The 23,462-nt window shown below is 39.8% G+C and overlaps 1 protein-coding gene across 9 annotated transcripts in view; it reads right to left on the minus strand.

The window, feature by feature from the left end:
• The window catches only part of DYM (dymeclin), a 400,415-nt gene that overhangs the window by 344,484 nt on the left and 32,469 nt on the right, over positions 1-23,462 (minus strand). The gene's annotated exons all lie outside the window — the stretch shown is intronic.

A 23,462-nucleotide genomic window follows, 5' to 3' on the forward strand; every position in this document is an offset into this window, starting at 1 on the left:
GTAATTAATAACTATAACACTAATCATGTTCCTAATTATAACACTAATCATAATCCACCTGCAATGCAGGAGACCCCAGTTCAATTCCTGGATCGGGAAGATCCCCTGGAGAAGGGAAAGGCTACCCACTCCAGTACTCTGGCCTGGAGAATTTCATGGATTGTATAGTCCATGGGGTCACAAAGTGTTGGACATGACTGAGCGACTTTTACTTTCAATCATGTTCATACTAACCAGTTAAAGGAATATAAAAATAAACATAAGAAAAACTCAGAAGGAAAATACAGTGTACATTGGTAAATAATAACATCAGCAAAATAAAGCTTCTATTCTCAATGTAATTAAAAAATTTACTATAATTCTCAACATGAAACACCTAAAAAAAAGCAATTGGGGTGCACTGCCTTTTAGGTACATAAGCAGAGAGGAGGGGTGGGACTGGAGGGACTTATAGAAAAATTCAAGAAAGGTATTTCCAAACGCAGAGCACAAGGCGGGAAACTCATGTGCCCAGCTTCAAGGGAAGTACTTATCATAGGATTAAACTTCTTTAGATAAATGCCATTATTTTTTATAATATTTTCAAACAGTTCAAAACAATGAAAAAGAAAGCAAGAGACAAAACACATATATAAACTCCAATAATTTATAAATATATAGAAAAACGGAGGCAGATGCAAACTGACACAGAGACAGGAGGCATAGACAGAGACAGACATAAACCTCTTAGATTTAAAAAGTAGGGAAGCTTCATGACAGTGGATTCAGCAGTGGTTTCTTACATATGACACCAAAAACATACGCATCAAAAGAAAACAAATGGACCACACCAAAATTAAAAACTTTTGCATATCAAGGGATACTATCATCAGAGTGAAAAGTCAACCCAACCAAATGAGAGAAAATATTTGCAAATCATATAGCTGATAAGGCATTAATATCCAAAATATATTTTTAAAAAACTCTGACTCAACAACAACAACAAAAAAGCAATTTAAATATCTGCAAAGGATTCAGATTTTGCAACTTTATGTTTCCAAAGACATAAAAATAGCCAACAGGTATAAGAAAAGAGATGTTCAATATCACTAGTCATTTAGAGAAATGCAGATCAAAACCACAATTATTACTACTTCACATCCATTTTTTTTTAAAGAGAAGGAAAAGAAAATGAAAAAAAGTGTTGGAGGGTATGTAGAGAAGCTGGGAGCCTTGTGTACTGCTGATGGTTATGCAAAATGGAGCAAGTACTGTGAAAAACAGTATGCCAATTTTTCAAAAAATCAAAAACAGAACTACCATATGATCCAGCAGTTCCACTTCTGGGTATACATACACCCAAAAGGATTAAAGGCGCAGAGTCGGAGAGATATTGTACACTGATACACAGCAGCACTACTCACGACAGCCAAAAGGTAGAAGCAACAAAACGTCCACCAAAGGATGAACGCTGGCACAAACTTCGGCCTTAAAAAGGAAAATCCTGACACACGCTACAACATGGATGTACACTGAAGACATCACGGTAAGTGAAATAAGCCAGTCACAAAAAGACAAATATTGTATGACTCCACATATATAAGGTTCCTAGAGTAGGCAGCCCATAGAGACGAAGTAGAAAGGTGGTTGCTGCTGGCATGTTTGGGAACAGTGAGGTGGGGAGCAGGGAGATGGCAAGCTAGTATGTGGTGAGTATGGAGTTTCAGTTGGGGAAGATGAAAAAGTTCCCAAGATGGATAGTGGAGATAATTAAACAGCAATGTGAATGTACATATATCACAGAAGTGAACACTTAGAAATGGTTAAAATGATACATTTTACATTATATGTATTCTGCCACAATTAAAACAAAGTGCATTCCAATTCAACGGCTTACTAGCTGTGTAAACTTGGGATGATTTAACTTTTAGCTTTCTCATACATAAAACAGAAATTATTAAAAAAAAAAAAAAGTACCTGCTTCAAAAGGTGTTGTTATTATTAAATTATGTAATATAGCACTTAGAACAGTGCCTGGCATAAAGTAAAACCTCAATGATAGCTACTACTGATGCCAAAATGCAGTACTTTTTTCCCTGTTAATAAATAAAAATAATGCTTTCCGCTTGTGTAACATAAAAACTGAAGTTTTTCAAAACCCTTTCAAATTTATTAGCATATGAAAACCTTTTCTAATGAGCAGGACAGTTAAAAACCCTATTTTAATAGATAAGCAAACAGAGGCTTCCAAGGAGTTTAAGTAACATTCCAGGAATCAGTAGTCTAGGAAGAACAAGAACCAGCCTTTAACAGCGTGGTAACTGGTTTGAAAATGTTGTTCTTTTCTGCCAATACCCATGGCACACGGCAAATCCTCCACATGGGCAACTCTTTCAGGGCGAGCTGAAAAATCCCTACCTCCCAGGGTGCTCTGTTGTTGCTGCTGAAGCATATTTTGAAAAGAACAATCCATAAGTACGGACGCCTTTGACAAGAAAATTTTAGAGAAACTATGAAAGAAAATGGATTACTTTAACGGTTTCTGTAACTATGCTGTCCAATATGGTAACCACTAGTTACACGTAGTAACTGACCACTTGAAATGTGACCAGTCCAAACCGAGATGCACTGGAATACAAAATACATACCAGATTTCAAAGATTGTTAAAAAAACAGAAAATACTTCATTATTAGTCCTTATGTTCATGAAATTGTAACTCTGGGGATATGTTGAGCCAAATAAAATATACTTTCAAAATGAATTCCACCTGTTTCATTTTACATTTTTAATATGGCTACTAGAAAACTTCACATACATGCCAGTCTAACCTTTTATATCTATTAAAGCTACTCCAGAACTTGTCTCCCAGCAACTGAAGTCAGCATCATGCATAAGAAGTGTTGTTCAGTTCAGTTCAGTCACTCAGTCGTGTCTGACTCTTTGCGACCCCATGAATCACAGCACGCCAGGCCTCCCTGTCCATCACCAACTCCTGGAGTTCACCCAGACTCACGTCCATCGAGTCAGTGATGCCATCCAGCCATCTCATCCTCTGTCGTCCCCTTCTCCTCCTGCCCCCAATCCCTCCCAGCATCAGAGTCTTTTCCAATGAGTCAACTCTTCGCATGAGGTGGCCAGAGTACTGGAGTTTCAGCTTTAGCATCATTCCTTCCAAAGAACACCCAGGGCTGATCTCCTTCACAATGGACTGGTTGGATCTCCTTGCAGTCCAAGGGACTCTCAAGAGTCCTCCAACACCACAGTTCAAAAGCATCAATTCTTCAGTGCTCAGCCTTCTTCACAGTCCAACTCTCACATCCATACATGACCACAGGAAAAACCATAGCCTTGACTAGACGGACCTTTGTTGGCAAAGTAATGTCTCTGCTTTTGAATATGCTATCTAGGTTGGTCATAACATTCCTTCCAAAGAGTAAGAGTCTTTTAATTTCATGGCTGCAGTCACCATCTGCAGTGATTTTGGAGCCCCCAAAAATAAAGTCTGACACTGTTTCCACTGTTTCCCCATCATACACACAAAGCTAGAACTAACTACTTCAGTGAATATGCTATTACCTTAAGAATCTCAAGAAAAGAAAATGAAGTCGCTCAGTAGTGTCTGACTCTTTGCGACCCCGTGGACTGTAACCCACCAGGCTCCTCCATCCGTGGGGTTCTCCAGGCAAGAATACTGGAGTGGGTTGCCATTTCCTTCTCCAGGGGATCTTCCCAACCCAGGGATCAAACCTGGGTCTCCTGCACTGCAGGTAGACACTTTACCCTCTGAGCCACCAGGGAAGCCCCAAATTATATTCATATTCAAAGATAAATATTTTTTCAAAGTAAATCTTTAAAGTTTCTTCTAAGATTGAAAAACTCTTAGCCAAAATTACCTAGAAATGATTGTACAGTCCAACTGTTCATATGTCCCTGGTCTTTATCCCTGCATTAGGTATTTCTGGAGTATCTGCCCACCACACATTATCTGTCTGCTGTCGTCCCTTCCCTTTCTTCTACAGTCCCACCAACTTACTCCTCAGGGGTGAGCAGAGGCAGATAGGCTTGTTCAGCCTGACCCCACTTCCCAGCCACAGCTGACTGGATCAGAGTCTAAGCTATGCCAGAGTCTTAGGGAATTTGGAATTGAGATGGAAAGATGGGTTATCCACATGGCTGGAAATGGGCTGCCAAGCTGAGGGTTACAGGAAGCCATCCTCTATCCATGGAGTGGCAGAGATAAACAAAAAGGACACTCAGGATTCTAATTCTTAGGACCAGCTCTTCCTAAAGCCTAGCTGTGTTTCTGGGATTCTACGAGACAGTCCTGTCTCTTCATCACATAAGCCCCTTCCTTTTACTGACATATGCTAAATCAAATTGATTTCTGCTAATAAGCAAAAGACTTCTAATTAACACATCACTGTGGTCAGATTTAATAATACACATTAGTAGTTGGCAACAAGTAGGAACTATGAATTATTCAGTTTATGGGTTACTTGGGCAAAAAATAAAAATAAAGAGGTATAAAATGCATAAGATTGTAAAGAGTTTTATGAGGTTAATAACTAGACCACATGTATAAAATCTGTTTCACTGGTATGTCTACTTTCTTCAGTCAGTAACACTCTCTTAAAACCAGCTGGAACCAAGAGCTTCAATTATACTCATGTGGCTATAACCTTCAAAAGCTTCAGAATTTACTTGTTCAACAAACACTGCCTGGGTGCCCAGGACATGCCGGGCTCTGTGAAATATGCTGTCTCTGCCTCCAGGCTACACACTGGAGTGAAGAACCAGACTCTGGTGCAGGGAAAGTACAGAGATCAAACCCAGCCCTATGCATGAGCTTCCGGGAGGTGCACCCAACCCACCCTATGAGCAGTTAAGAAAGGCATCCCGGAAGAAGTAACTGTCCCGAAGGAGGAAGAGAAGGCAGCTGGGCAGACAAAAAGGGAAGACTTTCAAGACACAAGGAATGTGTATGCAAAGGCATGGCAGTCACAGACAGCCTGGCAGATTTAGGGAAGCAGAGGTTAGTCAACACTGGAGAACAGTAAACTAACTACAAGTCTGGAGAAATATACCAGATGGCTGGAGTACAGAGTTCAGTTTCTCAACTTACACTCAACAGAAAGGTACTGAGTGTTCACAAAACAAAAACCAAAACAAGGTTCTGGTTTCTTTTGAATACAGTATTAGCCTGAAAAAAGAATTAATTCCAACATGTATCAGTGAGGATGGTTTGGACACCATTTCCTTCAGGGAACCACCTCTGATTACCTAAGCCCTGGCAAGAAGCCTGGTTTCTATCCCAAAAGTACTCAATCATGAAACTGAGCACCCTGTAGCAAGGCAAACCAGTTATCTATGTCCCCCACTAGACAGGGGGCTCCTGGCTCATCAACACAGTCCCAGCCTAGTACAAATGAGGCACTTAATAAAAATGCACCAAATCAATGAAAGCCTTTTGTCAGGCACTTAAGAGGACAAAATTAATTCCTTTCCCGTCCCTCAGGAAACACTTCACATTCTCTAGATTTCAAGGCAATGTCCACCCCCAAGTTTAATTTTTTATTAAAATATTTTTAAAGACACCTTTGTTATTGTTGTTCAGACACTAATTCAGGTCCAATCTTTGCGACTCCACGGATTGCAGCATGCCAGGCTGCCCTGTCCTTCACTATCTCCCAGATTTGCTCAAACTCATGTACACTGAGTTGGTGATGCCATTCTATCATCTCATCCTGTTGTCTTTTCTCCTCCTGCCTTCAGTCTTTCCCACCATCATGGTCTTTTCTGATGAGGTGGCTGTTTCCACCAGGTGGCCAAAGTATTGGAGCTTCAGCTTCAGCATCAGTCCTTCCAATGACTATTCAGGGTTGATTTCCTTTAGGATTGACTGGTTTGGTCAATCTACCTTGCAGTGGTAGAGACCCTCAAGAGTCTTCTCCAGCACAATTCAAAACCAGATTTGTTTCCAAATGTAAAATAATATATCTGGTCACTCAGGGAACTATCCCACCTTTGTTGGAAAGCTCTGTCTGGTGGTGAGCCGGCCAGCACTGCCATTCTGCGATTAGGCTCCTAGGGCCTGGGTCCCCTACAGATGGCCACGATCCAACACAGCTTATACCCAGCCACCACATCTCCTCAAAAAGCACCACCACAGGTCACAGCGTCTTGAATGTCCAGACTATAAGCTCCGTGAGAAGAGGGAAAGTGTCTTCTTCACCCATGCCTTCCCCCACCACGCCTGATACAGTGGCTCAGCCAGAAGAAAAACACATGACAGTTACCTATGAAATTAAGGATTTACAGAGCTCTGTTTGTTGCATTTTCTGCACTCTGAAGTGTTATTTCTACAAAGGAAATCAGCCAGGGACGCCCTTGCCAAAAGCAACACACTGACTGTTATAATAGAATTCCTTTCCTCCTATCCTCCAATTTTCTAAACTTCTTGGAACATTTTAAGAATAATCTTCTTTCCCATTTGCTTGATTTAGAGCTAAAAAGGGGTGGTAAGCAACTGGGGTGGTTGGTAACTGCTGCCGCGTGTTACAGGCATCTATGCACAGTATCGTTGAATTAAACAAATGAGCTCAGATGTTCTGGCAGCAGGCAACTAACAAATCATCATTTGCAGTAAATAAAAGTAAAACTCAACTGAAAAATATGCCTGTTTCCAAGACAATTACAATTAGAAACTGAATACTGTTTCTGAAAGCAACAATGCTTCTGGGGCACCAGAAGCATACAACAGGGGGGCAAAGAAGCAGCAGTTGAATATTCACACCAATACAGATTAAATAAATTAACATCGCAGACGTCTTCAAACTTCCTGTATACATTAACTCCACAACCAGGTCCATCTGAAACGTCATTAATGGGAGATTAGGAATAAATACTGAAAACTAGTCACCTCAAGCAAACATTTGCTAAGGGAACTAAACTCTAGATAAACAATCTTATTGATCTAAGGATCAGGTGTGGCTCTGTCCAAAGCAATCCCTGTATGTGAGAGCAGACCAGGCTCCTCCTTCTCAGAGCGCTATCACTCCAGCAGCAACAAAACCAGATGGATGCACAGAACAGGAATCTCAGTTTTACAGGTGACATCCCCGTGGACAACAGGACCGATGGAGCTGAAGAGCCACGCTCGAGAATCTGTCATGCACATGGGAGTGTCTGAAACTGGTCTAGGGCTTTGTCCAGTTTTAAGAATCTCCACTGGCTTTCCTGAAGATAATTCAGTGAGGGAATGGTTATCAAGATTTTCACAACTTCAGGAAAGTTCTTTAAACATTACCACAGCCATTTCTGGGCTGTATCCTAAGTCTATCCCCTTCTCTGCTCTGATTTCATGAAGAGACTATCCCTCGGGAGAGAACTGTCATCAACACCAACCTCTCATTCTCTACCCACTCCAGTGAGAGTTTCCACAACAAAAGGCCCCACTGAGTATCAGTAACACGGCTGGACGACTTCTAAGTTATGTCTCAAATAATCAATGTCATCTCCGCCACCTCTGCTGAGTGTACCAACATTCACCATGAGAAAGCCATGAGAAAGTAAGTGGGGAGAGTAGGTAGCAGCGAAGCCCTGCAAGGTAAAAAAAAAAAAAAAAAAAAGCAAAAGAGAGAAGAACTTTAATACCACCTTAAGGAGTTTGGATTTTATCCTACATAAACTAGGAAACCAATAAACAGACACTCAAAAATATACACTAACAGAACTCTTAATAGCACCAGCAAGGTGCTTCAGGTATACGATGGTTAAATGTCTTCAATCATCCTCAGATTTTTAGCAAAAGACAAAAGATAATGTGACGAGCAACAACAACAATAAGAGTGCCCCCAGAGGTGCCTACAACAAAGCCTAACCGTGCACTCACCCAGCAACCACTCTAACTGACCAGTGTTGCCCACTGTTGGGCCAGTAAGCTTGGATAAACCACTAACTGGTACTAGAGCAGAACTCAGTCAAGTACATTATCTTTAAAAATTCTAGTTGAATTCCACTAAAATAATACACCAAATTGGAACACTAGGAAGAAATAGCAACGGAAATAATATGGATGACTCTACAGCCACTAGATTTACAGGCTGGTCACTTTCAATTCTTGTACCCCAAGTGTGCTACCTCTCAATTTAACCATTACCATCAATTAACAAACTCATTCTGGCATAAGATTTCCAACCATTCCCATTACTGAAGACAACGTATGCCCCCATATATGAAAAATTCCAAAGCCACATATTTCAATTCCAGCTTCCTCATTCCAATTGGTAGGACTGGCCAAGATACTCAGTTTCCTCACGTGTAAATGAAGGTAAGAATGCGACTATCTGATAGGATAGCTCTGAGGGCTACATTATAATGTACTTGGAAAGTACAGGTTTTTGTGTGAACGTAAGTTTTTATTTTTTTGAGATAAATGCTTAAGAGTGCAATTCACACTACACAGAAAGTACTCAGCACTCAGCTCCACATACGCAACAACAAATGGAAACAAATCCATGAATGTTAAACTGTCAACTTTGCATTTATTTATTCCTTAATGCATCTTATAAGTAATCTACCAATCTTCACCTTTCTCCTCTCTACAGGGCAGAGGGGAAGTAGACAGCATAATGTAGTAATTTTTGAAGTAGTTCTACATTTTGAAATAGCATCAAAACAGCTATGTCAAACAATGGCAGATGATCTGCTTTGATTTTATTTCCAGTAATATGTTATTACAGTAGAATCACAACCCCAGTGGATTACAAAGGAAATCAATATTCCTTATTCACCTAGCAAAACTTCTCACTATTAAATGATGTTTAATAAGTGGCAGAAAAGAAACTTAAATCAAGGCAATTTTTCTTTTTTAAAAAGGAAATTGATTTTTATTTGTTACTGCAAAACCGAACTATGCTAAAACCACCATGAGGTAACGCTAAACACCTATCAGAGCTGTTAAAATAATAAACAAGAGTGATAGCATCAAATGCAGGCAAGGATTTAGAGAAACCGGATATTACATACATTACTCAGAGAATGTAAAATGATACAGCCACTCTGGACAACAGTTTTGGCAGTCTTGTATAAAACTAAATGTTTACCACATAACCCGGTAATTGTACTCTTAAGTATTTATCTCAAAGAAATAAAAACTTACGTTCACACAAAAACCTGTACAAAAACCTGGACACAAATGTTCATGAAGATTTATTCATAAAAACCAAAAACTGGAAACAATCCAGATGTCCTTCAATAGGTCACTGTTTAAACAAACTATAGTATATACACAGCAGAATACTACTCAGCAAAAAAAAAGGAGTAAACTATGATATACACAACAACTTGAAGAGAACTCAAGGATACATGCTGAGTGAAGAGCCAATCTCAAAATGTTACATAGTGTATGATTCTAAATAACCTTCCTGAAATAAAAAAAATCATAGAGACAGAAAACTGATTAGTGGCTGCCAGGGTTTAGAGATGGGGAAGGTAGAAACAACGGATGAACCTATTTTCTAGGGCAGGAGTAGAGGTAGAGAATGGCCATGCAGACAAAGGGCTGGGGAAAGGGAGAGTGGGATGAATTGGGAGTTGGGGCCGACATACATATACTACCACGTGTAAAACAGCTAGTGGGAACCTGCTGTAAGGCAAAGGAGCTCAGCTCGGCATTCTGCGGTGACCTACAGGGGTGGGATGGGGGTCCCATCAAGAGGGGTGGGATGAGGGTGTTTAGAGGGAGGTCCAAGAGGGAGGGGATATATGTATACATACATAAGTGAATACAATGATTCACTTCATTGTACAGCACAACATTGCAAGCATTATATTCCAATAAAACAAAAATGGGTGTGGCTATGAAGGGAAAGCACAGGGGAGCCCTGCCAGGACGAAATAGTGATGCATCTAGGTGTGGTGGTGTTTAACGTGAAACAACTGTCCAGAGCTCCGCATGGCTTCCCGCGTGGCTCGGTAGTAAAGAATCTGCCTGCCAAGCAGGAGACACAGGTTCCATCCCTGGGTTGGGAAGATCCCCTGGAGAAGGAAATGGCAACCCACTCCAGTATTCCTGTCTGGGAAATTTCATGAACAGAGGAGCCTGGCAGGCTACAGTCCATGGAGTTACAAGAGAGTCGGACACCACTTAGTGATTAAACAACCACTACATGCAGACGCAAATGAGTCCACTAACTGCCGAGCTCTCAATGATCTTTGAGGCTCATACCAATGCCAATTTCCTGGTTTGGGTCCTGAACTAGAGTTACAAAAGATGATATACCACTGGGGGAAACAGGGAAGGATGCAAGAAATCTCTCTGTACTTTTTTTTTTTTTTTGCAACTTCTTATGAATCTATAATTATTTCAAAATAACAAGTTAAAAATCATAAAAATAAAGGTATAAAAACTTAAACAGAAGAATTATATAAATATATACATTTTAAAATACATATATATAAAACACAGTCTTGCTTAAACAAGACTATGCTGTATGAATGACTTTGTAACTGGCTTTAACCACTTAACATGCTGTGGGTTTTTCTGTGTCTATAGACACTCGTCATCGCGGCCTGTATACTGTTCCAGTGTGCAGGTGCACCATTTTCATTTGCTTGTTCATTCATCACATCTCCTTACTGGCACTTAGATTGCTAGCAATTTTCAATTATCATAAACATTGCTACCAACTGTCTTTACACATATATCTCTCTACATACATTTCTTAAACTTGTCCAATCATCTCCTTAATATAAATTCTAGAAATGGAATTGCTAGATCAATGACATTTCTGTTCTGGTGAATACTGCAAATTGCATTCCAGAAAGATCTAACCAATTACCATTCCCACCAAAATGCATAACTGTCACTTAACCCACAAATATTCCTAAATCTGAAAAATTACAAACCCAGATCTTTTCCACCAAATCCAATGATTTTTATATTCAGATAAGCACATGTTGACAGTAAGCAAGCATAAGAACCTTCATGACAAATTCAGATTCCCCCCGCCCCCTTTAAAATGGCCTATGGAGAGGAACTCATAAAGGATGCAACATCTAACTGGCGAATTATCATGCCACTATAATTTTTTTTTAATTTCTATCCAACACCACGTAAAATCATTCACTGTACCAGGCAATCAACTTTTGTATTAGCTCACGTGGAGGTGGGGCATATCAAGAACCACTGTACAGAGTTTACAACTTCTCTGGATTTAAACTCTGAATTACAATCCTCTGACATGGCAAACAACTCTGGCCTTAATATGAAGAATGGTATAGTGAAGAGGATACCGAAATGCTCGATTGTGATAGAAACTGAAGAAACTTAGCAAATACAAAGTAAAAAGTAGTGGATACAGCAAACTCAGCTCTGAGACAACCAACCTAGAGGGGTGGGATGGGGGGTGGGGTGGGAGGGAGGCTCAAGAGAGAAGGGACATATGTATACTTATGGCTGATTCACGCTGTTCTATGGCAGAAATACAACACTGTAAAGCAATTATCCTCCTCCAATTAAAAATGTTTTAAAACTGTGGATATTTTTTCATTATAAAAAGAGATGATCAATTGTATTACCCCCTTATGCAGAAAATGTGTCCAGATGTCATCAGCCACAGTTCACAAGGTGACAGAAGAAAATAAAAACAACCCTGGCCTTATGGTTAGATCTGCTCTCCACCACAACCTCAGGGAGACACTGCCATTAGTTTGTATATGAAAATAAAAAGACCAGAGCTCAGCGTTACAGCATACATTCCTTCATTCATCAACAGAGTACCAGTGTCAGATGACAAGCAATTTTCCAAAAGTGACAAATGAAACAAGAAGGAACATTCATTGGTAGGGGAACAAAGTTAATTTCATATGAAGCCTGTAGTTCAAGAATTCAAGTGTCCACAACCAAAATGAATATATAAAATGGGTCATCTAATGAACTTAGTATCTATTCCTGATAATTGTCACACGTACTTCTTGCTTGGAGAATTCCATGGACAGACAAGCCTGGCAGGCTACAGTCCGTGGGGTCGCAAAGAGTCGGACACAACTGAGCAACTAATACTTTACTCAAAAATATATATGAGTTATTTACAATATCTCAGTCAGCTGGTGTAACAGGTCAGACAGGCTACACTTGGCTGGTAAAATACTCACCACTGGAATTAACAGAAACTGCACACTTAGGCTGGTAACTAATGACCTATGACCTACATCACAGGGCCAACATACAGCCTCAGAAGGAATTGTTTGTGGTCCTTCAGGCAGTTTCTACTATCCAACATATTTTTTCTATTTTGAGTCTTTTCTATCAACCCATGTGTCTCGTTCTTCATCTGTACACACTTTGAATTTTTAAGAAACACAAGAGTGCCAGTGGAAACTGTCAGGCCGTGGTGTTGGATCTCAGAGATTAAAGAAAGGAAAAAGAGGCGGAATAGTATATAATCTTAGGAAAGAAACTTACCAATTAGTTGTAGAACAACAATGCAACCTAAGAAAGAATCTTATCATGTTCTCAAATGCAGAACCAATTTAGATTCCCACATAAAATCAGAAATTTTAAAAAAATTATTCACACTACAGAGGAAAATAATTTATTTTTAAAAACTCAAAATTGCAACTAAGTACTGTTTATATTTAGCAGATTCTCAGTAATTTGAACTCAAATAATTTAGAATTTGGGAGTATTCCAATATGAGAAGAGCAGACTTAGGAAAAGAACTGTTTAACTTTCTACAAAAAAAGATATGTTCAGGGCTTCCCTGGTGGTTCCAGCGGTTAAGACTCTGTGCTTCCAAGCCAGGGAGCCTGAGTTCAATCCCTGGTCAGGGAACCAAGATCTCATGTGCCTCTCAGCGTGGTCAAAAAAAAAAGTATATTCAAAGACTTCAGCATATACTTGGAAAGTTGAAAAGTTCTAGAGGGTGATCTAGATGGTGATCATTTGCACACAGTGTAAATGCATTTAATGCCAGTGAAATGTACACCTAAAAATGGTTAAAATGGTGTATTTTGTTAGTTATATTTTACAACAAAAAGAAAAAAGATTCTTTGAGCCCAACATCTAGAAATCTTAACCAGCTACTCTCAAGACTCAGAAACTGGGCTTACATTCTGCTTCAATCATTAACCTTCATTTATGTTTCTATAGAAATGACTCTTAATAAATCTGATTGTTTGTACCATATGGGCCTAATTTTGGAAGCTCACTTGAAAAATTGCATCCTGAAATGAGACATGACCCTTTAACTGAACAATGATCCTATTCTCAGGACTTGGAATGGTTCACTGAGATAAGGTTCACTTGGAATGGTTCACTCAGCTTCTATATTGTAAAACTCAATGGGGGGCTCCCCTGGTGGCTCAGTGATAACAGAATCCACCTGCCAATACAGAAGACGCAGGCTGGATCCCGGATCCACGATCATCCCAAAAGCCACGGAGCATCCAAGCCCGTGTACCACAACTACTGAGCCTGTGCCCTTGAGCCCGGGAATGGCAACCACTTAGCCCACGTGCCGCAACTACTGAAGCCCGCGTGCCCTAGAGCCCGCGCTCCACAACAAGAGAAGCCACCCCAGTGAGAAGCCTTCGCACCGCCAACTAGAGAGTAGCCTCTGCTCCCCACAACCAGAGAAAGCCCGCACACAGCAAGGAAGATCCAGTGCAGCCAAAAATAAAATAAAAATTATTTTTAAAAAAAAAATAGAACTTAATCAGGCAGTCTCAAAGTTGGGAATTAGGGGAGCAGAATGTGCCACCCCAAAATACGTCTCTTTGATATAAAGATCATTTTGAGTTGGTTATACTGAGAAACTGCAGAAACAGGAGAAGCTCTGAAAACGAGGTGAGTAAGTGAGTGAAGTCGCTCAGTCGTGTCCGACTCTTTGCGACCCCATGAACTGTAGCCTACCAGGCTCCTCCATCCATGGGATTTTCCAGGCTAGAATACTGGAGTGGGTTACCATTTCCTTCTCAAGGAGATCTTCCCGACCCAGGGATTGAACCCAGGTCTCCCGCATTGTAGGCAGACGCTTTATCGTTTGAGCCACCAGGGAAGTCAGAAAACGAGGTAAGAGTTACCTTTTTGTAAGGTGAAATTACACTTATAAAGATAATCTTCATTTATGTAAAGGTGTCTCCTATTACCAGGAAGAGAAAAATGACTAAATTTCCAGAAATGCTTACCAATGGAGAAGGCATTTAAATTCAGATTTATCTTTTGGTAATCTGTGCTTTTGGGGTTCCCTGGTGGCTCCAATGGTAAAGAATCCACCTACGATATGGAGACTTGGGTTCAATGCCTGGATTGGGAAGATCCCCGGCTTGGGAAGATCCTGTGGAGAAGGGAACAGCTACCCATTCCAGTATTCTAGCCTAGAGAATTCCATGGACAGAGAAGCCTGAGCTTTTCCCGGTAACTTCCTGTAACTGGCCTTCCTCCCTGACTCCCTCAACCAAAAGAAACCTTTCTTTTGTCTTTAGCTAAAGAGGAAGCAACAGTTAGAACTGGACATGGAACAGACTGGTTCCAAATAGGAAAAGGAGTACGTCAAGGCTGTATATTGTCACCCTGCTTATTTAACTTATATGCAGAGTACATCATGAGGAACGTTGGGCTGGAAGAAGCACAAGCTGGAATCAAGATTGCCGGGAGAAATATCAATCACTTCAGATATGCAGATGACACCACCCTTATGGCAGAAAGTGAAGAGGAACTAAAAAGCCTCTTGATGAAAGTGAAAGTGGAGAGTGAAAAAGTTGGCTTAAAGCTCAACATTCAGAAAACAAAGATCATGGCATCTGGCCCCATCACTTCATGGGAAATAGATGGGGAAACAGTGTCAGACTTTATTTTTTTTTGGGGGGGGGGGGGCTACAAAATCACTGCAGATGGTGACTGCAGCCATGAAATTAAAAAATGCTTACTCCTAAGTTATGGAGAAAAGTTACGACCAACCTAGACAGCATGTTGAAAAGCAGAGATATTACTTTGCCGACAAACGTCTGTCTAGTCAAGGCTATGGTTTTTCCAGTGGTCATGTATGGATGTGAGAGTTGGACTGTGAAGAAAGCTGAGCGCCAAAGAATTGATGCTTTTGCACTGTGGTGTTGAAGAAGACTCTTGAGAGTCCCTTGGACTGCAAGGAGATCCAACCAGTCCATTCTGAAGGAGATCAGCCCTGGGATTTCTTTGGAAGGAATGATGCTAAGGCTGAAACTCCAGTACTTTGGCCACCTCATGCGAAGAGCTGACTCACTGGAAAAGACTCTGATGCTGGGAGAGACTGGGGGCAGGAGGAGAAGGGGACGACAGAGGATGAGATGGCTGGATGGCATCACTGACTCGATGGACGTGTATGTGAGTGAACTCTGGGAGTTGGTGATGGACAGGGAGGCTTGGTGTGCTGCGATTCATGGGATCCCAAAGAGTCGGACATGACTGAGCAACTGAACTGAACTGAACTGAAAGATGATACTTAAGCAGGTGGCTTTGGCCATCTTGGGGAGGTACTAAGTTTCCTTGGGTATCTTCCAGGTACATGTGACATATACATGTTAATAAACTTGTTTGTTTAAAAAAAAGACATCAGCATATTAATTGTTGATATGCAAATATATCTGCTGATTAGCTTGCAATATGTATAAAGTGAAAGTGTTAGTTGCCCAGTCATGTCCGACTCTTCGTGACCCCATGGTCTGTAGCCCACCAGGCTCCTCTGTCCACAGAATTCTCCAAACAAGAAGACTGGGGTGAATTGTCATTTCCTTCTCCAGGGCATCTTCCCAGTCCAGGGATCAAATCTGGGTCTCCTGCATTGCAGGCAGATTCTTTAGCATCTGAACCATCAAGGAAGCAGTATGTATAAGCCTATATACTATTCTAAGTTCTCTCACCTTGATGATTTCATGTGACTTCTTTTAAAAACTCTGAAAAGTTGACTAAGGAAATAGGACTATCATCATCCTACAAGTGACAGAAACAGAGAAGCTAAGTAACTCAGGTCACAAAATAAGAATGTGTGCTTAGTCGCTCAGTTGTGTTGACTCTTTGTGACCCCATGGACTGCAGCCCACCAGGCTCCTCTGTCCATGGGGAGTCTCCAGGCAAGAATACTGGAGTGGGTTGCCATGCCCTCCTCCAAGGGATCTTCCCAGCCCAGGGATCAAACCCAAGTCTCCTGCACTGCAGGAAGATTCTTTACCATCTGAGTCACCAGGGAAGTCCACGTAATACACTTTCAATATGAATATTTAGCTACATTTTTATTAAGGCAAACCCACATAACATTAACCTAGAATATTACAAGTAACTAATCAGAGTTTCCATATATACCTAAATGAAGTTGTCAGAGATGTATTATCCATTATAAAAATTATATCTGTTATGACTTAAATCATTTAAAAAGTATGTGAATGACAAAGAAGTAGAAGAAAACAGAAAAATTAAGTCTAATAAGGAAAGTGGTAAGATGGATGATAGATCATTTTTGTAATAGCTAGAAATCATAAACTATAGTTTGGTAAGAAAGCTAAAATTTTAAATTACATATTCCCTTCTCACAACTTTCAGTAATTTAGACTGGTTTTATTTTGCTTTTAAGCACACCAATCTCATATATGAATCTCAATGACAAAAGATGATAAACTCATAGTTCAAATCTTTTAATGAAAAGCAGATGGGCAGAAAATTGTGGAGGGGAGATTTATTCATAGATTTCTGACACTGATTTGCTAAACAATTTAAGTAGCTATGAGGTTCATAAAATAAACATGAAAATTTGTAAGTCTTTTTCACTGAAAATTCCACTATAAAATGATGTCAAAATTGACACTTTATATTAACAAGTGTCATTTTCAGCCCACAGCATACATTCTCCAACAGATTGTATGTTTGTCAGTTTAAGACACAACCTAAGTAAAATCAACAAGTAACCATTCAGAAAAGCATAGAAGCACTTCTAAAGACATTTTCCCCCTTACTTTAGCAAAGAAAGAATTACGGAAATCATTCACAAAACTAACAAAACCAGCCCATTCAGTGGTTAAACTGTGGGAACGTTAAGGTTTTAAAAGAGTCTATTCATAGGAAAAAGTCAAAGGATAAAAACTGCATATAAGTTTATTATAGCACTTTTTAATGCACCAAGTAGAACCAAAAAGTATTTATATTCATGTGATTCACAGACAATCCTATATGCTGTCATTCAACTGCCAAAATGAAAGAAACCGTAACTATTAAAATGTCAAAATTTCAGCAACTACCAGCAAGATCATACAGCATTTTTTTTTCTCAAGAAAGCAACAGAAAAAATGACTTAGAAATTCAGATTCCAACCAACGTAGTGAGAAAAGGGAAGAAGGGTACACTTGGAGCAAAACTCATTTTCTCCCTTATTTTAATGCTTTAAACAGAATTAGTTGTCTTCCCCCACTTAAGTTTTTAGTTTAAGGGAGCAATCAACCCTGGACAAACTCAAGTGTCTTTTCAAATGATTCTGCATAGAAAAGTATATACATAAAACAAAGGGGGGGACAAAGGTTTTGACTCAAGATGTAAAAACTGAACTTCTTTTGGTTCCTCAACTTGGGAAAATAAGATGCAAAAAATAGTCTCAAATTATTTATTCCCTTACAAAATGGCCAAGTACACTATCTTGGTCACCATTCAATTGAACATATGATGAAAAAAACAGAGTTTAGGAAACGGTTTAGGAGTTATCCCAGGCCCACCTTAATGACAGAGGAGATTGTTTCAACTTGAGAAGCTCTAATAAAATCATACATAAAGTGGGCCAAAGAGAATAAAAATATGAAAGCAGAGACAGGCATCAAAAATTCAAAGAAAAAAAAGTACAGTCACTTAATACTTTCTGTCAGTTAAAAACTTATGACCTAATTTAGTAAAAGTCTCTTTTCCTGTTTCTCAATTGAGGAAACAGAAAAAGAAATTCTGAGAAAGGCTCATTCTGGCAGCTCCCCTTAAACAGAGAAGACACACTCCACTTGAGGCAAGGTTATCCATCAATATTAATTGTAAATAATATATTACATTCATATTGTAAATAATCGCACTCAAACAAAGTATGTGTTGTTACAAACCTCATTTTCAAAGAGCTTGAAAACCTGAGTATATAAAACAGGGGATTGTTTTCTTGAAGATGAGCATCTGTAAGTTCATGTTGCATCTCTTTAGCCATTATTTGAAGCTCAGACAGTGATCAGTCTATACTTCCAAATGGAGACCATGTAGCATGATACCCAACAGAATTCATCTCTGGAGATACATAAAGCTGGTTTGAATCTGGTCCATGCTAGCTACGGAGAAGGCAATGGCACCCCACTCCAGTACTCTTGCCTGGAAAATCCCATGGACGGAGGAGCCTGGTAGGCTGCAGTCCATGGGGTCGCTAAGAGTCAGGCACGACTGAGCGACTTCACTTTCACTTTACACTTTCACACATTGGAGAAGGAAATGGCAACCCACTCCAGTGTTCTTGCCTGGAGAATCCCAGAGACGGTGGAGCCTGATTGGCTGCCGTCTATGGGGTAGCACAGTCTGACACGACTGAAGCGACTTAGCAGCAGCAGCAGCAGCAGCATGCTAGCTACTAGCCATGTAACTTGGGAAAACCTTCCCAAGCCTGTTTTCTGACAGGCAGGGATATTAATAGTACCAACTTCACAGACCTGATGTGAGAACTAGATGAGGAAACCCACCTAAGGCAGTGAGCCCAGCACCTGGCACATAGCACATACTCGATAAGTAACTGCTAAATTAACACTTGTGTTTACATCAGTCCAGTCTCTTAGGAGAATGGACATATTCTTTATAATACAAAGAGGATCCCTGAAAAAAAGAAATCAAGAGAGAGAACCTGTTCAGAACCTAACAATGTGGAAGAGAAATGAAAGGCATTTATTTAAAAGAAATATAAAAAGTACAACAAACTGATAAAAAAACACTATGCAATGTGGGAAATACATACAATGGTATTATTCATTCTAAAAAGAAAGGAAATTCTGATGTGTGCTAACTACAACATGAATTAACCTTGAAAATATTATGCTAAGCGAAAAAGGTCAGACACAAAAGGATAAATATTAAACAATTCCATTTATACATGGTACCGAGCATAGGCAAATTCACAGACAAAAAGCAGAGTACAGATTACCATGGTCTGGGGAAGTGGGGGAATAGGGAGTTTAATGTGCAGTTTCTGTTTGAGATGATGGAAAGTTCTGGAAATGGAGAGCAGTGATCACTGTAAAACACTGGGAATGTACTTAATGCCACCGTATCATACACTTAAAAATGGCTAAACTGAAAAGAAAAATGGCTAAATTAGTAAGTTTTATATTATGTAAATGATACCACAATAAACAAACTATGTGAGTAAAACCTTTCTACATTATAGGAGAGTTAATAAATTACAGCTGCTGCTGCTGCTAAGTCACCTCAGTCGTGTCCGACTCTGTGTGACCCCATAGACGGAAGCCCACCAGGCTCCTCCGTTCCTGGGATTCTCCAGGCAAGAAAATAAATTACAGCAGACTAGACTAAATTCCCAAATACCAACATGAAAGCATGCTCGACTCTGGAACACCACACAGCACAAAAAATCTTCACCATGGCCAAGAGTCCTTATGTAATTTGTTTCCTTGCTCACTGCTCTGCCACACTGGCCTTTTTGCTATTCCTCTAACATGCAGAACGCAGTCCTGCCTCAAGTCTGTTACACTTGCTGTTCCTTCTATCTGGTGGAATACTCTTTCCCCAGAAAATGCAGAGCTCCCTGATTTCACTCACATCTGCTTAAATGCTGCTTCCCCAAGACCATCTGGCTAAAGAAATCTCCCACTGGCATTTGCTCCCATTCGACCACTCTCCATGAGCTTGCTCTGCTTCATTTTTCAGAAATGACTCATTCATTCATTTCTTCACTTGTTTAGTGCCCATCTCTTCCACTAAACTATAAGCTGCATAAGGACAGGAACCTTGTCCCTCACGTTCACTACAAAGTTTCCAGCCCTTAAAAACACTGCCTAACAAATGGGAGGCACACAATAAGAGAGCCCACATGCCGCAACTACTGAGCCGACACACCACAACTAGAGAGTCGGTGCACCACACAAAAGATCCGCACGATGCAATGAGACCCAATGCACCAAATCAACATTTTTTTTAAGTATGGAAAAACATACCAAAATATCACAAGTGGTAATCTCTATGGGATGAGGATACACTATTATTTTCCCTTTTGTTTCTGTATTTTCTAACTTTTATACAATGAAAGATTTATGTGATTTAAAAAAAAAAAAAAAAGACTGCTTTACCAGCAAATCAACTACCAAGAACTCACTCTAGTTACAGTTAGTGAAAGTGAAAGTCACTCAGTCATGTCCGACTCTTTGCAACCCCATGGACTATACAGTCCATGGAATTCTCCAGGCCGGAATACTGGAGTGGGTAGCCTTTCCCTTCTCCAGGAGATATTCCCAGCCCAGGGATCAAACCCAGGTCTCCCGCATTGCAGGCAGATTCTTTACCAGCTGAGCCACAAGGGAAGCCCAAGAATACCAGAATGGGTAGCCTATCCCTTCTCCAGGGGTTCATCCCGACCCAGGAATCGAACCGGGGTCTCCTGCACTGCAGACTGATTCTCTACCATCTGAGCTATCAGGGAAGCCTTGATATACAGTTAGGGATAGCACAAAGATTTGATTTCAATGAAGTTCATCATAGTTTTACATTTAATAAAAAAAAAATATGAAACAACCAAAACATTCAATTATATAAATTACGGAAATCTTTAAGACAAAACATTCTATAATCACTTAAAATTATGTGATGTGAAAACAATGACATGAGAACATGTGAGTTAAAGAAACAATGTGTGGAATATGGTACAAGCATTTTTAAATGAGAGAACTGACAAGATATTCACCAAAGTCAAGAACGGTTATTTCGGATTCGTATTATTTTAATCTTTTTTTTGCCTTCCTTGAGCTTTCCTGTATATAAAGGTACTAAACATGCATTACTTTGGTACTGAGAAAAAATAAGCTTAGTGATTGTGTGACTGTGCCAAAAGCTGCCTTCTTCCTTATTTGAGCACCATCTAGTGCTCAATATACATAATACAATTTTCATTATGCAATAAAGGTTTCTAAAAAGTAGCCTTTATAAAAAGGACACTGACAAATATTACCATACTCTGTGTTTGGCCTAATTTTTAAAATAGTTGAATGATTAATTCAAAAGAGTCATACGATTTTCAATAAGAAAATAAAACAGTCATAAGAAAATTGATTAAATCTGTGTTGCTTATTTTCACCCCCTCAAGTATTTTAGAGTAACTCTCAAGACAGAGACCTTGATCTTTTAAATTAATGGGAGAGAAGAGGAAAGTCAGACACTTTATGTGCATTATGGTTTTTCTCCTTCCTACAAATCTACATGGTAGGTAATATCATTGCCATTTCACAGAGCCGTCAACAAGTTCGGTGAGATTAAGGAGCTTCCCTATGCTCCCCAGGTGGCTCAACGGTAAAGAATCGCCTGCCAACAACAGGAGGCACAAGGGATTTGGGTTTGATCCCTCAGTTGGGAAAATACCTTGGAGGAGAAAACAGCAACCTGCTCTAGTATTCTTGCCTGGAGAATCCAATGGACAGAGGAGTCTGATGGACTACAGTCCATGGGATCACAAAGAGTCGGACAGGACTGAACACACATGCACACACTCTAAATTCACAAAGCTAATAAGCAGCAGAGCTGAGGTGCAAGACAAAGTCACTCTGACTCCAAAATCTATGCTCCCCCGATCGTGTTCTGCTGTTTCTATTCTCTATGCTTTGCCCACTTTTTGGCAAAATGATTCTCATTCTTGGTAAGCATACAAGGGTCACTACACTGCTCAGCACTGCTCTCAAATCTAGAAAGCTAAGTTCATTCAGTGTTAATGCCCTAATCAAATATCAATTTAAAATAAAAGCTTTTGGCAATCCACTCCAGTATTCTTGCCTGGGAAATCCCATGGAAAGAGAAGCCTAGAAAGCTATACAGTCCATGAGGTCATGAAAGAGTCGGACACGACTTAGCAAGTAAACAAAAACAGTTTTAGAAAGCATCATTTTTTTAGCTGAGACGTAGATATTGGTTTTTAATATCTGTTTCATATCTTTGTTATTTATACATTACATGAAATACATTTAGGGATCTACTGCAAATCTGTGGATTACAAAGTCAAGAAACAGCCTTTAGACATAGTCCAATTGTGCATGTCTATTTTTAATCAACATCAATTTTTTTTCTTTATTACAATGTGTGAAGTTCAAACTGTGAAGCATCAAATATGAGTATCAAAGTATTCATATTTTAGTCTCCCTTTCCCATCTTTCAACTTTTCTTCATTTTCATGTTCTAATATTCTAAATACTGCGTTTTACTTAGTTAACTTGTTTGTCTCTATCACTAGAGTGCATAAACCAGAAAATGATGCCTTGTGTGTTAGTAAAAGTTTGTTGACTTTTCAATCTACCACTCACTTACCCCAAAGAAAACTCCTTAAAATAATGCCTTCACCAAATCCACTTAACAAGAACCCACAAGGAATCACAATTCTAATCCTCAGCTTTCCAACAAGTGTACCAAAAATGGGTGACACGTGGACAGATTTTGATCTTTCCAGTCAGTCCTCTGCGGTCAAAGGACCCTCCGAGCTGCCAGGCCACCACATGTGACCAGCCTTACCAGTTTTCAAATAAACAAGAAATACGTGTGGAAGCACTATCAGTGCCCCATAAAGTCTCTTCCTGACCTGTTAACACTTGTTTCTCATGCCCTGCCAACAGGAATTGAATTAATGGAAGTAATTTTACCATCCTTTACTCACAGGATAGAAATCACTTCTACCATACATATAAGGCTATTGTTGTATTATATGTAATAGGATAACACTGGAAGCAATCCAACTGGTAAAAGTAAATGACTATATGAATTCTGATACGTTCAGCAATCAACAGACACTTTAGTTTCTTCCATTTCTTGGCTATTGTAAATATGCTGCAATGGACATAGGGATTCATGTATCTCATTTTCTTTTTCTTTCAAAAAATACCCAGAAGGGCAATAGCTGGACTGTATGGTAGTTCTATTTTTAATGTTTTGAGGAAACTCCATACTTTTTTCCATAGTGACTTTGTTGTTGTTGTTCAGTTGCTAAGTCATGTCCGACTCTTGCAACCCGACGAACTGCAGCACGCCAGGCCTCCCTGTCCTTCACCATCTCCCAGAGTTTGCTCAAACCCATGTCCATTGAGTCAGTGATGCTATCCTACCATCTCATCCTCTGTGGTCCCCTTCTCTTCCTGCCTTCAATCTTTCCCAGCATCAGGGTCTTTTCCAATGAGTCAACTCTTTGTCTCAGGTGGCCAAAGTATTGGAGTTTCAGCTTCAGCATCAGTCCTTCCAATG

Source organism: Bos javanicus, chromosome 24, assembly GCF_032452875.1.
Source record: "Bos javanicus breed banteng chromosome 24, ARS-OSU_banteng_1.0, whole genome shotgun sequence".
In the NCBI taxonomy this organism is placed as follows: Eukaryota; Metazoa; Chordata; class Mammalia; order Artiodactyla; family Bovidae; genus Bos; species Bos javanicus.